At 39.3% G+C, this 16,461-nt stretch overlaps 1 protein-coding gene across 1 annotated transcript in view; it reads left to right on the top strand.

Annotated features, from left to right (window-relative positions):
* The first annotated feature begins 395 nt into the window (after nt 1-395).
* LOC131692910 (myosin-G heavy chain) overlaps nt 396-16,461 on the top strand; it is a 271,448-nt gene continuing 255,382 nt past the window's right edge. Inside the window, exon 1 of the mRNA XM_058980305.1 lies at nt 396-1,323. The gene's annotated coding sequence lies outside the window, so the exon portion shown is untranslated. The remainder of the gene's footprint in view (nt 1,324-16,461) is intronic.

Raw genomic sequence — 16,461 nt, 5'->3', positions numbered from 1 at the left:
GATATATAGCTCCGTAAATACCTGGATGCCATACACTGTTTGCCATAAGGAACCCCTTATTCCGACGATGACTAGAAAATCAGTCGCCTTCGTGTGTGATCAATGAGCCGCAAAAACGTTAGCACAGGGAAGGAGGACAAAACTGAGATTGATTCGCGCTCCGTTCGCTGCGGTGCGGTTTCTCGAATTTACCTACACTTACCTGTAGATATCTGGTGTAGCGAATCACGCGACGCTAAATAGCGTACAAACGGTCAACTTCGCCTGGAGCAGTTCGCACACAGCCTCTCAGTATCAGCGGGTTGGTTAGAAAATCGACTCGACGGGTAACAACAGTGCATTTTTTTTTTTCGCAACAACAACGTTGCGCTTTACCTAGTGCTTGGTATTTATCAGCTCGCGATCAAAGTGTGCACAGGAGTTCTACCAGTTCTTGTGTCAACTAAAGAATTCATTAGTTTAAAGTTTGCGAAAAGAAGTCAATAAGGTAAAAACAAGCAAACAAAAGTAGTCTCATTTCGATTCGCAATCGCACCATTAGGAGGCAAGTACATATCGAGTGGTTGTGTGGAAAGAACATTCAAAACCTGCCCCATTGCATTGCTTCCGTTTAGGGAAAAGCGTTGGCGGTGGTTGGCGTACACTCAGCAGGTACCTACATACCTCTTTGTATCGTACTTGGCGAGAAAGGGTAGAAAGGAGTTTCGAGTTCTCACTGTGTTGGCCAGCTGAGCCTTCAGTAGCGTGGTTCACGTTGCGTTGGTAACGCCACAAATAACACTAATGCGCCCTTATTACACCTTCGCTCGCAAAAAAGTACCATGTTTTGTGTGACCACCGTCGTCTGTCGTTGAGTTTTTTCTTACGTTCAGTCGAAGTGTGATTTCAACGGATCTACACATTTACAGTAGTCGTGCAAATCAGCAAAATAAACAAGTTTATCTGACACAACAGCTGATAACTAATTTCGAACGGGGTGGCAAGTGAAATGAAAGAAAAATTTCGAACATGTGCGAATAATTTCGAAGAACAAGATAACAGTTTACGACCCCGAAAGATTCGACTGCGTTGAAATTCAAGCAATAAAGTAGAGGTAGTGCACATTTTGCGTAAAATGAGTGGTGAAATAAAGGGAAAAAGACAATTTTAAGCCGGTTGCTGAGTAGTTCGTGACAGGTTGAATACTAACTTTCAACTATTAACTGAACGATTGCAGCAGCAGTGAATATAAAGTGTGATTTGTATGCGAAGTAGGTAATCAAAAGGCGAACCTCACTGTTTGGATAAAATCAGTTTCAATTTGCAGGGACGAAGTCCGCCAAGGTAATAAAACACTTCAAAAGTTTAGGTAGTATGTTTTGCATTCTAAAGTAATAATTATTGTTTTCAATTTTTATACAAATTTTTCTAAAATAGTAATGAAACATGTAGTAACCCGGATTACTTTACGTGTCCTAGCGATTTCTTGTTTACTTTATTACTATTAACCGTTTAGTAAAGCGTCTACTTGAGTACATTTTCAAGGGAAAATCGCTTCAATGTTTTTTTCTGTGTTCTTAAAACAAGCAACAAGTTTATGCGGATTTCGGTTTTAGACCAGAGTCGCTTGAGGTTTGCGCTGAAACGTAAACGATTGAGTCCACTTAGACAGGGTCGCACACCTTTTTCCCGAGTGGGTAGTAAGATTCGAAGTGATTTCTCCTCGTACTGACTTAAGTTCAGATATGGCGTGTGTAAGTGAAAATGAAAATTCCCTGATAATAATGTGGTGGCTATTTGGAAACACTTTTTGTTAACAGCCCAGTAAACGAAATGACGGCTAGGCGTGTTAAAATACATGCTGGCGAGCGGTAGGCTATTGAAACATTGTTCTAGGCCACGGCTTACATATACTAGGCTAGCTCATTAGAGTGTAAACATTTGACGAGAGCGCGCCATAGAAATCGTCGGCGAAAACAATTACATGAAATTGATATATTGTTTGCTGCTAACGAATGATCGACACCTGGTAAATCACAAGGAAGCTATGTGGATGTCCAAAACCTTTGCTATGATCAGAAAATTACGGTGGGATATGCTTTCTATGGCATGCATCCAAATTCCCGATTTACGCTAATAATCACATAGATGCACTGATTATCCACTGTGTCTAGTGTAGTTATGGCGTAATATACGTCAAAAATCCATTGCACACTATTTTTTCCACCGTAAGAGCTCAAATATTGTCAATTAACTTTCGAGAAATCCGTTTGTTTATCTCAACGATTTCTCTGACGTCGCGGAATAGCAAGCCTCCTTTCTGTGAGCTGTGGTTCTAGGCAACCCGCCGTAACTCGCCAGCAACCCACCCTGATAGTGTGGGAGGGCTTTTTGTCCGACGGCTCAGCGAAAATGTGTTTGTTGAATACTACACCCAAAATCCATGTTTCTGTTATTTTTGGGTAAGATTCTATTGCCTTTTTGGCAACAGACCACGCAATTGCGCATAGCGGTATTAAACGCATATTACCGCAAAGGTATTAAACGGTGGAATGACGACGTAGGATAATTCAGTCGATTTCTTTAATAGTATTAGTATCGAGTCAAACCAGCCGGAGTTCTGGTGGATTTCTATCCAAATTCTGGTGGAATCTGCACCAATTTTGGAAGAAATAGGCGAAATTACGGATAATTTATAGGGTAACTTGGATAGTGAAAGAAAAATTTTAGGCAGTTTTCGGATCCGGTCTAGTTTCCGGATCCGACACAGCTCCCGATCTGGACCAGTTCCCAAATTTGGACCTCCCGGATCTGGATCAGTTTCTGGATCTGAACTAGTTCCTGATCCGGACCAGTTTCCGGATCCGGACAAGTTCCCGAATCTGGCCCAATACCCGGTAATGGACCAGCCCCTGGATCTAGCCAATCCCCTTTTCCCCTTACCAGGTCAGGACTTGAACCAGGCCCAAATTTGGTGCTTAGATCCAGACAAGAGCCTGGATCCAGACTCTCGGATCGGATACGTGGATCCAAACTATATGTATTGCTTTCCGTACATGACGGGAAGGACTGTTAATATTTTGTGCAGTCGCTACCTTGCTGTTGACGTTCGTGTTAGAACAAATTCAATTTAACCCATTATAACCCAGGGGTTTCAAAAAGTGAGCCAAATGCAGTGATATCATCAATTCCAGCAAAAAATGTATCAAGGATTATGGGAAAAATAAAATCACCGCTTAAAATGGTTTTGAGAATGAAAATATCTCGTGCAAAAAAATTCGTACGCTTAAATAAAAACAACAAATTTTAAGTTGTTTGACATATTTCTTCGGATTTTCTGATAGACAACACTTCTTTTACACCTGTAGGAACGTTTTGTCACATAATGGAATTATTAGTACGAATTCCAACAATAAAATTCAATTAAATGTATTGCTTACTTTTCAGCGGCCATTTGCCCCAACTATACATGGTTCAAAAATGTAAACAAAATTATAAAAAATGGCAGTTGTCTTGTTTCACAATGAAACATGAGGTGCAATGATCCCATTAGTGCAATAAAAAAGCAGTTAGATGCAAAAATTCTGTAGTAAATACGCGTAAACCGATGGATAGTTCTGCGTATGAAATTTCATACGCTAGGATATAATGGGTTAACTACGGCCGAAATACCCCACCACTATTCCGAGTCGGCTTTTTTCTGATTGTGCTTTGAAGCTAGCTGAGTGTGAGCTGATGGGTATCTCCGGCGACCGATATCTTTTCAGGCTTAGTGGAGGTCGATTTGAATATTTCTCCGACGGCAAAAATAATACCAATAAGTCTCATTTTTGATACAAATTATATCTAATACCACCGGCCCCCGGATGGTCTACTTTCGGACCAAAGACAAGCCATTTAACGTCATCGATAAATCGCGTAATTTAACTAAACAACACTCGACCGTGTACGAATAAGTATTTTGTCTGCGTACCCGCCCAGGAAGTAGAGATTGATGGTGTAGTCTCCGAGAAGGGCCTTGATTGCAAAACCGGGGGTTGGTTTCTTGCAGATCCCTGTGCTTCAGTCAGTGTAAATTCTGGTATGCAAACAATTATGTTAAGTAAAAAACGAGGAGTATTGGAAAACTTATTTTTCATCAGTCTCATTTCGAGCCTTTCGCCTTTGTTCTTCCAAAATTTGTTCTTTTGAACGGGGCTCGTCTATTTGTTCGCCTTTTTGTAACCCGGGGCATGAACTGAAGAACCCATTGTAGAAATAAGGCGCGGCGTGGAAAATGCGGAGAGGATCAAGACATTGGCTCCTGGTCTCGGAAAGTCCACATAGGACATCCAAAGCTTCAAGTGTCTCTATATTTCAGACATTATTTTTCTAGGTTTACTTCCGACGTAGATCTTCCTCAATTGTAGCATTGTTCGCCATGGCCGAAAACAATATTGCGGAGCGTTTCGGGGATCAAAACGTGCCATTATTTCAATCGGATTAGCCTTTGCTCGGTACCAGGTATTGAAGTTGTCGCTTGTTAAAGCGATCTATTTTACTGCATGATATTTGAGACAATTTCAGTATGACCATCTTGAATACAGTGGAAATGACACTAATGCCTACCAGCGCAGCCAAGTGCGTTAGATTTATCGTTGTACTCTACCTCATTAGTGTGCCCATTGATTGAAAGAGCTACGCGTCCACTACATCCGACACAATCGAATCAAAATGAGAAATTTCTCCAGTGGCAGTCTGCAACGTTTTGACTGGCTTGTTTTTCTACACTGAGATTAAAGGTCAGACAAAACGAATACCTGGCGCGAACAATCGTGGACGGTTTCCCACTCCGTTGTGGGCAGAGAGTGCTCAGAATTGTATGCGAAAAGGTCCTATGAGGACTTTTTAAACGTCAGATCGCACAAATTTTTCCTAATATACGCGACGTTAGAAACGCAAACAAAAAACTTGATGCAAGCTGAAAAACGCGGTTATTGGCACCGGTTCGTCAACGGATTAACGAGAGAAACAATATTTCGTCTAGCAGCTGGGCCCTACGTCGTGTAATCTATTCGACCTTTGATCGGAATACACGGAACTAAGAATTCTTTATCGGCGACAACAGCATTACACGTAAATTCACATTCAAATGATAGACGTTTCGCGATGAAATTTTAATAATGTATATAAACGTAATAATTGTTCCTCAAACACACAAATTTATCTGACAGAAAAGATACCCGCGCTAAACATTTCCCCCACAAAACTTATGGTTTTATATTTACCTACGAGCATGTCTACATCGTTACAGTTCCAAGTAGGCGCTTCGATCGATGGAGCATGGAAAGCACTCCTAATTTTCCCGGAGAGAATATGGGCGATCCTAGATTCTTTATATTGAAATCGTTCCGGATTGCCTGATACAAATATTAGTTTGAGTTCATTCGCATTGATCTATTCCGGGTAATAAGAAACGTGACACTTAGATTAGAATGGTAATGAGAAGGCGGACACTTAGGCATTAGAAGGTAATATTTGTGAAACATCGCGCAGCTTTAACGAATTTTTCAGTTAGATTTAGAGTTAGAGAACGTTCGAAAATTGGCAAACGGCTATCGCGACATTAATCATGTTGTCTGATCGTGCGCCTAGTGTTCTACACACAAAAAAACCAAATTTTACCGTTGAGGTATTTCGAAACTTATAACAATCTAACGAACCGTAATTGACGAAATGACGAAATATAACCGTGCTCTGTTTAATTTTACATGGAAGATGTACTTTCCAAGCGCAGTGCCATAAAATTACACATTTTAAACAAACGCCATATGTGGAGTAAGCGGATCCAAGGAGGATAGTGGGCGATCCGGTTCATGATGTCCAGATAGTGATCTTCCGTTTGCCACAAAGCTACAAGTTTAATTTATTTTTTTCCTTGTAATTTTTCTCTGATTGTTCTCTGATACGGTCTCTACTACTGATGTTGGGACCAACAATCTTTTGCCTTCCTTATACAAAGTCTACTGATTGACTAGTGATTGTTTCTCATTGCTTCAATTTTAATCAATTTCTAACTGCATCTGAATAAAATTACATATTAATATTTTTTGTCTATCGATCTGAACTCATTGATTTAAGATGTAGATGTGTCAAAATGTATTTCCATTAGTATAAATATAATAAATAATTTCAAATTTCAAACAAATCCTAATTATTCTCAAGAAATTTAAATTGTAAAGCAAAGAAATTTGTATCTGAATAAAAATATGCAATTGTTTTACATCGAGGATTTCCAACGCAAGAATTTTGTGCGAAAAAAAAATACACACGGTGTTTCTCAGGTTTTGATTTGTTCCAAATTTTCGAGTGGATAATTCCCCCCTCGGTAATTTTCGAGTGGGTAGTACTACCCATACTACCCACGCATTCCGCCGGCCCTGCACATAGAGCGACTTGCATCCAAAACCGAAATCAATGTTAGGCCTCAACGTTAATCAGTTCTTCAGCATTACTATTCAAAATGTCAGGTGCCGTTCCAATTTAGACTACTTCATAGAAGCCGTTCATAATATTTTTCATTACCATCTACTGTAAATAATATTATCATCATTCCAGTGATCCGTTGTTCGAAACTCAGTTTTTGAACACGTCCATTCAAAGCAGTATATGTTTTGTTCTAGCAAGGCTTAGTAAAATATTTGCGAAAGGATAGGCAAATAACACACCAGTATTTTTAAGATGTTTCCAATCATAACCTAATTCAGAACCATACAAATCATACCAATCTCACAGATTGGTATTTGCTTACACCCTGATTGTGCTCGTAGCGCCAGACCAGATAGATCGCCTATGTTGGTCGGGTCATAATGAGCTAATACAATGTCCTTTTCGGCCTTGCCCACGGTGCGAAATGAAGGAATAAGAAAAAAATCGATAATCAAGTCACGTTTTCGTAGGCACAACAATGATTATCGTGTTGTTGCTTTGATTATTTTGATTAAAATAATTTCATCAAAAACACGCCAATTTGTCGAACCAATTTTTCTCATTTTCGTTTTGACGATGCAACTAACGAACTAGAAAATGCGATATTTAGCAATAATTTTTCTGATAATTGATTCTAATGTACCAAGAACTGGCACAGTTACTAAACAAATCGACCAACAATAAACAAAATAAGTTATCGATCAAACGGTTCTCGGATACATAGTCGTCTTATAATGCAAGCCATTCCTTAAGCAATCAATTCTATTTCCCCGTATCTGTTTGGGTGTAGGTAGAATATGACAAACAAATTGGCATAGAAACCCGAAATAACCCAAAACTACTTTGCTGATATCAATCCAAGTTTTATCGATTTAATATTCTATCGCTCTACAGTGCTTTCATAGCATGAGTAATTGAGCACAAGCTTTCCCTATAGAATATAGCGAACGAAAAATTGAAAGGATTTATTAAAACTCCCGTGCCATGTTGCTGCTCATCACTATAATGTGTTACTATGTGTTCATCAAACAACCGAATCCATTAAAGCTAAGCAATGACAACACTATGCGGCGTTCCACCAATGGCCCGATTGCGATTGTGTACTAGGCCCAATCAAGTAATGTAGAAGGGGAATTTTGATGAAATAGTGACTGTTTTCTATATATTGTTTGTAAATAAGAATATGAATACAGAATTTTAGTGCTTTTTTGGGAATATACCCGATTAGAATTCAATAACAAAATTATAACTTAATGCATTTTTATAGCGAGTAACAACGCGAGATACATTTGCTAAATCCTTTTGTTATGAGCTTCTCTGGGCTTTGACGATAAAACCTGGCATCGGGACGTTCCAAGCATGGTCTTTCAAAGATCACAAAATGAACCTGTTTGATAGCCTAAATAAGGGCACGTGCTCCAAGCAGGCGGATCGGAGCTAAGAAAGTTGAGTGCTAGTGATGAGCCTGCTTCGCGTCATTGTTTGCCTCAGTCTGATAACACGGTGCTACGGTGACTTTGTACTTTTCAAATGACCTAGTATAGGTTGTAGATCTCATCAAATGCAACACAAAATAATGTATGAAAAATTTTGTTTACCCTCAAAATCTCGATTTATGGCAAAAAAATACTATTTTTAGGGACTTTTGGTACTGAAAAGTAGATGAACTAACCTTTCCAACAGTATGCTGTGTTATGTTCTTTATACCTTTCTCCTATAGAAAGGCTATGCAATCACTCTGAAAACCGATTTTTAAGGTTCAAGAAACCTTTTTTGAGCATGTGTTCGAATTGAACGCTTGGTAGTATGCGTAGAAAAAATTGTTTTCAGTTTTGCCACCGGTTTATTAATATAAAACCTTTTTAAAAATATAAAAGAAGGCAATCTGTCGATTCATTAGATTGTCACGATTCAAATTATGCAAAATAGTCGATGGAAAAAACAATTAACCAAGCGGAATGGTGCTGTTGAAAAAGTGGCTGTGATTTGTTGTCACACTACCACACTGTGCTGGGGTACGCCATACAACTGCGTAATGAAAAAAAAACCACAGCCACTTGTTCAAAAGCATCATTCCGCTTGGTTAATTGATTTTCCACCAACTATTTTGCATAATTTGAACCGTGATAATCTAATAAATCGACTGATGTTATTCTTTTAGAGTTTTGAAAAGGTTTTATGTGAATAAACTGGTGGCAAAGTTGAACATAATTTTTCCAACGCATACTACCAAGCGCTCAATTCGTACACATGCTTAAAAACGGTTTCTTGAGCCTTAACCAAGACTCGGAAGGCCATTCGACTCAATTTGTTGAGGTCGGTAAATGACTGTGTGTGTTTTTATAGTAAGGTTTAAAAAGCTTCAAAAGCCTGGGCTGTAGTGGACTCACGACTCACGTTCCGGCCTAACCAATACAACAATCCTTACTTTTTACGCCCTTCTTCCCCACGGAACTACGTCATCGTATTACTTTGTGAGGGGATCGTTGTGCTTTCGTCGCACCGCTTTCTTCTGCTCTATGAGTTATGATTTAACTCTTCTCTTGCTTCTTGTCTCCATCTATTACGTCGCCGTTTAGCTCTCGTCCCCGTGAGCCGTTTAGGTGCTGATTCATTGAGCCATTTAGCTTATGTTTCCGTGAGTCCTCCAGCACGATCTACTTGGATGGTCCCCAACGGTGAACTCACCCTACTTCTACCGATAGTTCCCGGACGGAGGAATTTCCCCTGACACCTATACCCGCTTCCTTGACCAATTTAGCTCCCAGCTTTATCGAGATCAACTCGGATATTATCCTACTCCGACCGAGAGTTCCCCGGCAACGGATTTTCTCTCGTTACCGGTGTTTGTGTCGTGAGTCATTCAGATCCCCTTTTCATCGCAATTCTGTTGGGTAGTCCACAGCGGCGAATCTACCTTACCGTGAATTCCCCGGCGGTAGATTGCTCCCGACACCGATGTACCTTTTTGTGAGCCATTTAGCTACCCGCTTCGTCTAATCGGTCTTATCCCCGGCGGTGGATCAAGCCTACTAACGAGCTACCCAGCAGGGTGTCGAGGGCGGTCCGGCGATTCCGGTGAAACCTGTCGTCCGGTTCACTGGCGCCCCGACGACCCAAACCCGGTGTTATATCGCGTACTACTCAACTGGTCCCCAGCGATGGACCTAGTCTACACCGTCGGAGAGTTCCACGGCGGCGGAATTTCTCCCGCACCCCGATTTGTGGATTCCCTGCGGCGCTCTAGCCAATGGTGCTACTTACTCTATTGGCAGCGTCCCAGATGGTACATCTCTTCGACAATATTGTCTACTGTCACACCAGACATACTCCTTCGGACTTCCTCGAATCTAGGGCATTCGAAGACCACGTGTTCCGGTGTCTCTTGCACGTTCACACACTCCGGGCAAAGGGGTGACGAAGCGTGTCCAAACCGATGCAGGTACTTCCGAAAGAATCCCTGCCCTGACAAAAGCAGTGTCAAATGGAATTTCTCCGCGTTGTCCCACTCTTGCTGCCACTTAGCCAACGAGTCCGCTCGGACTCGTTGGCTAAGAAATGCACGTAATGCAAGGAGACTTGGCGGAGAAATGCACGTAATGCAAGGAGACTGCATTACGTGCATTTCTCGCTGGTTGCATTTCACGTCCTCAGCCAGAGTGATGTAGATGGGAATCATCGCGGCAATTACGCATACCACCTCCGACGATATTGTTCTGTACGCTCTTGCGACACGAACAGCCATTACGCAAAACGTGCTTGTCAACTTCGTCCGGTTCCGCTATGAGTTCAGCGCAGCAGCCCAAGCCGGTACGCCATACCTCAGTATTGAGGGTGAGACACCCGCAAGGCGACGTTTCGTGCTGCCTCTTGCTCCTCCGTGATTCGGCATGATCCTTGCCATTGCGTTAGTTGTCCTCGCAGCCTTCTCACATACATAGTCAACATGGCTGTTGTAATTTAACCGATCGTCGATCATCACACCCAGGTGCTTCAGCGCTCGCATCGATGGGATGGATTGTCCCCCGACGCTGATATCGACACGCTGGATTATTTTTACAGTTGCTGATCAGCACTAACTCGGTCTTATGATGAGCCAGCTGCCACTTGACGTCAGCCATCCAGGGTTCCACGATGCCTATTGTTTCTGCCGTCATCATCTCCACCTCCTCAAGAGTCTCGCCGGTTATCGTCAGGACAACATTATCTGCAAAGCCAACGATCTCAACCCCCCTGGGCTGTTCCAGTGTTAACACTCCGTTGTACATTATATTCCAGAGCTACTCCCGCCGTGACCCTAATCGACCTCTGCCCCATGTTCGTTTCATAGACCAGTACTCGGTTCTGGAAGTAGCTTTTCAGAACCTTGCACAGATAGTCCGCAACCCGCATTCTGTGCAGCGCTGTGGCGATAGCCCCTCACAGCTGGCACTGTCGAACGCGTTCTTTACGTCTATGGTAAAAACGGCGCAGTAGCGATTTTCCCTTCTCTTTTGCTTCGACGCTTTCTCTGCGCTCTCGATGACTGTGCGGATGGCGTCTACCGTCGATATGCCTTTGCGGAACCCGAACTGCCTTTGCGATAGTCCGTTCTCACTTTCAGTGTAGGTTGTCAGCCTGTTGAGGATGACCCTTTCCAGAAGTTTACTAGGCCGTAACGATGCTGGATCTCCTGGTGGATTCTCTGGTTTTGGCAGCAACACCAGCTTCTGGATCTTCCATCTATTCGGAAAGTAGCCTTCGTCCAGGCATTTCTGTACGACTATCCTGAACATGTCCGGAAACGCCAGGATCGCGATCTTCAGTGCCATGTTGGGGATACCGTCCGGTCCGGGAGCTTTATTCGCTTTCAGCCCTTTTGCACTATAAGGAGTTCGTCATTGGAAACTCGATTGTCACCGTCGGCATCAACGTACGGTGAAGGTGGCCATGCGGTTAGGTCGTGCTTCGGAATGTTACCTTACACTCTTCTCTGACTGCCTCAGATCGTGCTCTATGAACGCTTCTACTGGCTTTTAGGCAGGCATCTCGGAGGATGCTGAGCCTTTCGTTCCACCAGTACGCCGGATGCCGGTAGTTCTTCGACTCCATTTTCCTCGGCATTGTTACATCACATGCCCTCGCTACGCACTCGGAATGGGAGTGACGCTGTCAGCACGAAGCGCTTCCACAAAAAGGTCCTTGTCGAAGTTCTTTATTTTCCACTTCTGCTCGCCAGTCCTCATTCTTCGCGTTACAGTACAATTCCGCCGACCAATGGTGTAGTGGATCGCCTGGTCGTCGCTATGTGTACCCAAGCAACACGGTATGTTGATAAGCTGTTTTAACAACAGCAATGTCAAACATTAATTTGTGAAAATATTACTGCAGCAAGCGTTATTCAACTGTTATGCAATTTAAAAAGCGCAAGTGGTGGATCTTATAGGCAACATGTTCATTTGTTCCGAATGATGTACCAAGAATCATAATAACAACAAAGATTGTTGCAATAATGCTAGCGATTGGTTTGAAAACAACTTTGTCGAAATGAAACTTAATGTGTTTCATGAAATTGCTATGCAAACAAAGAATAAATATTATGTTCACATTCAAATATGAAAATATCATTAATGTGGGTGAAAATGTATAACCAATAAAATTGAATCGGGTAATTTTTGAAAATACTTTGATATTTTTAAAGGGCCTTAAAACAACGTTGATATAAACTCAATAAATTTTATACTTATTTTGTGAATTATTTATCGTACGCAAAGAACTGTGTTCAAATGTGCTTTTTTCGAGAGTAATCAAAAATTTGAAGCATATTAATGATGAAAATTTTGTGTCCCGATCAAAAAATCTATACATATTAACTGTTCGTCAGCTACTTTTATCGAGAAAGAATTAATTCTATCAATAAATATGGCGGTTATTTTTATTCCTACTATGAAGTTGAGTAATAGTTTTATAAGTGTATCTGGAATCAAATTTGCTGACATCTCCAGTTTTCGCAATGATGCTTGCAACAAAATTGTTTTAGCTGAGCAGTAGAGTCCCAAACACGTTGCAAAAACATCAATAATATGTGTCAAAGTTGATTGTTTCAGAAAACATTAGCACTACAAATAAATAACTAAGATGTGACGTGCAGCAGCTGTGTTTCACACATGCAACAGTCATGTTTTTTGCAATTCTGTTGTCATTGTAATGCAACATATAACTTTTGTTGTTTTACATTTCTTACAAAAGAAATGTATAGGATTCGCTCAAACTTTGACAACTTTTTCCGAGGCCCGGAGGGCCGAGTCTCATATACCAATCGACTCAGCTCGACAAATTGAGACAATGTCTGTATGTGTGTGTGTATGTGTGTATGTATGTATGTACAAAATGTCATGTAATTATCTCAGCAATGGCTGAACCGATCTTAATGAAATTAGTTTCAAATGAAAGGCCTAACGTTGCCATTTGACACTATTATTTTTGATTTTCGATATGTTGTTTACTTTCTGAGATATGAGCGATATTGTTAAAATGCGGCAGGTTTTTTGCAAATAACTTTCGAACAATACATTATTATCCAACATCCAACAAGCTGCACATAAATAGAAAGCTTGTAAAAATACCTTTCTAACAAGCTATAGATTGTCTAAATCTGTGCACGAGCGGCGGAGATATTAACCATTTTGTATTTTTAGTCCTCGCTTACCAATTTCCACTAATTAAAAATGAGATTGTTTCATACAGAGTATTGCTTTACTGGTGTTTTAGGGGCAAAACTAAACCGATTTTGAATATCGGGGTATGAAAACACATCTACGTGATTCAAGGAATTCGATGTTGAGAACATTTTGTGAATTACCTTTATAATAAAAGAACTATTTCTCAAAACTCAATATATAAGTTCACTTCAAAGACGAAATAATGCGTTGATAAAGAAACAGTGAGTTCTAGTATTTATTCCTTGGATTAGGCATTGCGTTCAATCATGAGGTAAATGTTGGATGGTATATCAATACACAGATCAACAAGTAATTCACCTAGTAGTGAGACAAAAGATTTCTAATATAATTATACTTGTGGCGTCACCGAAAGCAACTGTATGTTTGAAGCCCAAAAATCTAGCGAAAATTTAGCTCTTTTGCAAGATTTAGGTTATACTGGTTATGGAGCAAAACTTACTACTTACATTATTTATGATAAGAATGTAAGAATCAATATATCATAATAATATACTATAAAAATAATGTCACTGCATTAACCATCATTTGCCGTTTCTCACACGCCCCCCCCCCCCCATCTCTCTCTCACTCTCTCTCTCTCTCTCTCTCTCTCTCTCTCTGTCTCTCTTCTATCGCATCTATCTAGCTATTTCTGTATGCATTTCTAAGTTGTGTGATAAGATCTTCTGCCAATCTGAAATATTTATTAATTGTAATTGCGAAGGTTTGAGAAAACAAAACTATTTTTTGTCTGCTGCTACATCAACTCAACTTTAATTCAATTGTATTCAAAGCCTGTATCTACACTATAATTAAGGAAATTCATGGCTATATCAGAAAAATATTTGGCTTAACTGGGTAATATGAAAGTATGACGATGGAAATTTTCAAAAGAGACATTCCACGTACGATATTTAAACTATTCGTATCTCTATTGAATTTTGAATGAAATATATGCTCAAAGACTTAAATCTGAAACCAGAATTTCGAAGACAAAATACATGAGAGGAAGAGGTTCTAGAGACGACAATGTGAACCTCCCACCCGAGTTCGGATTGACGGTGACGAAATCGAGATGGTCGACGAATTCATGTATTTGGGCTCACTGGTAACCGACGACAATGATAACAGCAGAGAAATTCAGACACGGATCATAGCGGGAAATCGTGCCTACTTTGGACTCCAGAGGACGCTCCGGTCGAACAAAATTCGCCGCCGCACGAAGTTGATTATCTTCAAGACGCTGATTAGATCGGTGGTCCTCTACGGCCACGAGACCTGGACTATGCTCGTGGAGGACCAACGCGCCCTTGGAGTTTTCGAACGAAAAGTGTTGCGTACCATCTATGGTGGCGTGCAGATGGAAGACGGAACGTTGCGCAGGCGAATGAACCATGAGTTGTATCAGCTGCACATTCGTTGTATTGGTACGAACTTTCATGAAAAATAACGGATCAAAGACCAAAAATATCCACAAATTAGATCCAGGAAAAGAAGTCCCCAAAGTACCCACTCTCGATGGGGGATGCAACTACAATGTGTCTTCTAACTTATCGTCGTCCATATTTGGATATACTGAGTAGTTTGAACCATTTCTTTTTTACAATATTGGTCTGTATAGGACTTATTTATCCATATTTCCTACACGAGAATTCCGAACGAAACAATACAAATACGGCTTTTAGGCAATCGACATAGCCTAGACATTTCACACTATTTACTTCAATGCAAATAAAAACATTGAAATATCTACCTGTCTCATTCACGAATCGCATTCTCCCTGTCGTTCTCTGTTCAAGGGGCTTGAAAGCACATGTGACCTTGTCTCACTTTACTATATTCAATTGCGCGTTAAAATACTGGACCAGTAAATTCTGTTCTGCACATAAATCTTTTTTCGGGAATATGTGACCAAAAAGTAAACTTTGAATTCGTCAAGTAAAGAAGCATGAAAACAAAAAGAATAAAACCAAAAAAAGATAAAAGCCCTAGAAAGTCCATTGCATATTTATTAGCCTTTTCTCAGAAGATGGGATTTTCAAAAACATTTCAAAACTTTCTGATGCAATGGTTTTCATATTCGTATAATCCGGTTTATTCATTATCTTTATTCAAAAATGTGTTTGGCTTCAAATTCATGACCATTTCATTTTAATTAATAATTTCATTCCGCATCTTTTTATTCGTTTTGTTCATCTGCGTTCATTTTACTTATTTTATTCGTTTCATTCTTTGGATTCACTCTGATCAGTTTATTCTTTTTGTGCATTTTACTCATATCATTCATTGTTTTCATTGTATGCATTTTATTATTTTATTCCAGTTTATTCATTTTGTTCAGTTTCTTCATTTTAATAATCTGACTACTTTTTCAGTTTTAATCATTTCATCCAAATAATTTATTTGATTCAATTTATTTCTTTATATTAATTTATAACCTTTTACTGTTGTTCAATTTTTCATTTCAATCAATGCATTTAATTCTGCTCATTTTCTTCTTTTTATTCATTTTATCACTCCAGCTCATTTTATTTATTTGATTCGTTTGTTTTATTAATGCATTTCATTTATTTTTTACTTTATTCATTTTGTTGATCCATTCTTTTTATTCATTTGATCCATTTCATTAATTTGATTCATTGTATTCACTGGATGAATTAAATCAATTTGATTCATTTAATTCATTTGATTCATGTGATTCGTGTGATTCATGTGATTCATTTGATTCATATGATTCATTTGATGCATTTCATTTGATTCATTTGATTCATTTGATTCATTTGATTCATTTGGTTCATTTGATTTATTTGATTTATTTGATTGATTTAATTCATTTGATTCATTTGATTCATTTGATTCATTTGATTCATTTGATTCATTTGATTCATTTGATTCATTTGATTCATTTGATTCATTTGATTCATTTGATTCATTTGATTCATTTGATTCATTTGATTCATTTGATTCATTTGATTCATTTGATTCATTTGATTCATTTGATTCATTTGATTCATTTGATTCATTTGATTCATTTGATTTATTTGATTTATTTGATTGATTTAATTCATTTGATTCATTTGATTCATTTGATTCATTTGATTCATTTGATTCATTTGATCCATTTGACTCATTTGATTCATTTGATTCATTTGATTCATTTGATTCATTTGATTCATTTGATTCAGTTGATTCATTTGATTCATATGATTCATTTGATTCATTTGATTCATTTGATTCATTTGATTCATTTGATTCATTTGATTCATTTGATTCATTTGATTCATTTGATTCATTTGATTCATTTGATTCATTT

This window comes from Topomyia yanbarensis, chromosome 3 (genome assembly GCF_030247195.1).
Source record: "Topomyia yanbarensis strain Yona2022 chromosome 3, ASM3024719v1, whole genome shotgun sequence".
Lineage (NCBI taxonomy): Eukaryota > Metazoa > Arthropoda > Insecta > Diptera > Culicidae > Topomyia > Topomyia yanbarensis.
The sequence above is the reverse complement of the archived record's forward strand: the minus strand, read 5'-3'. Positions and strand labels throughout refer to the sequence as shown.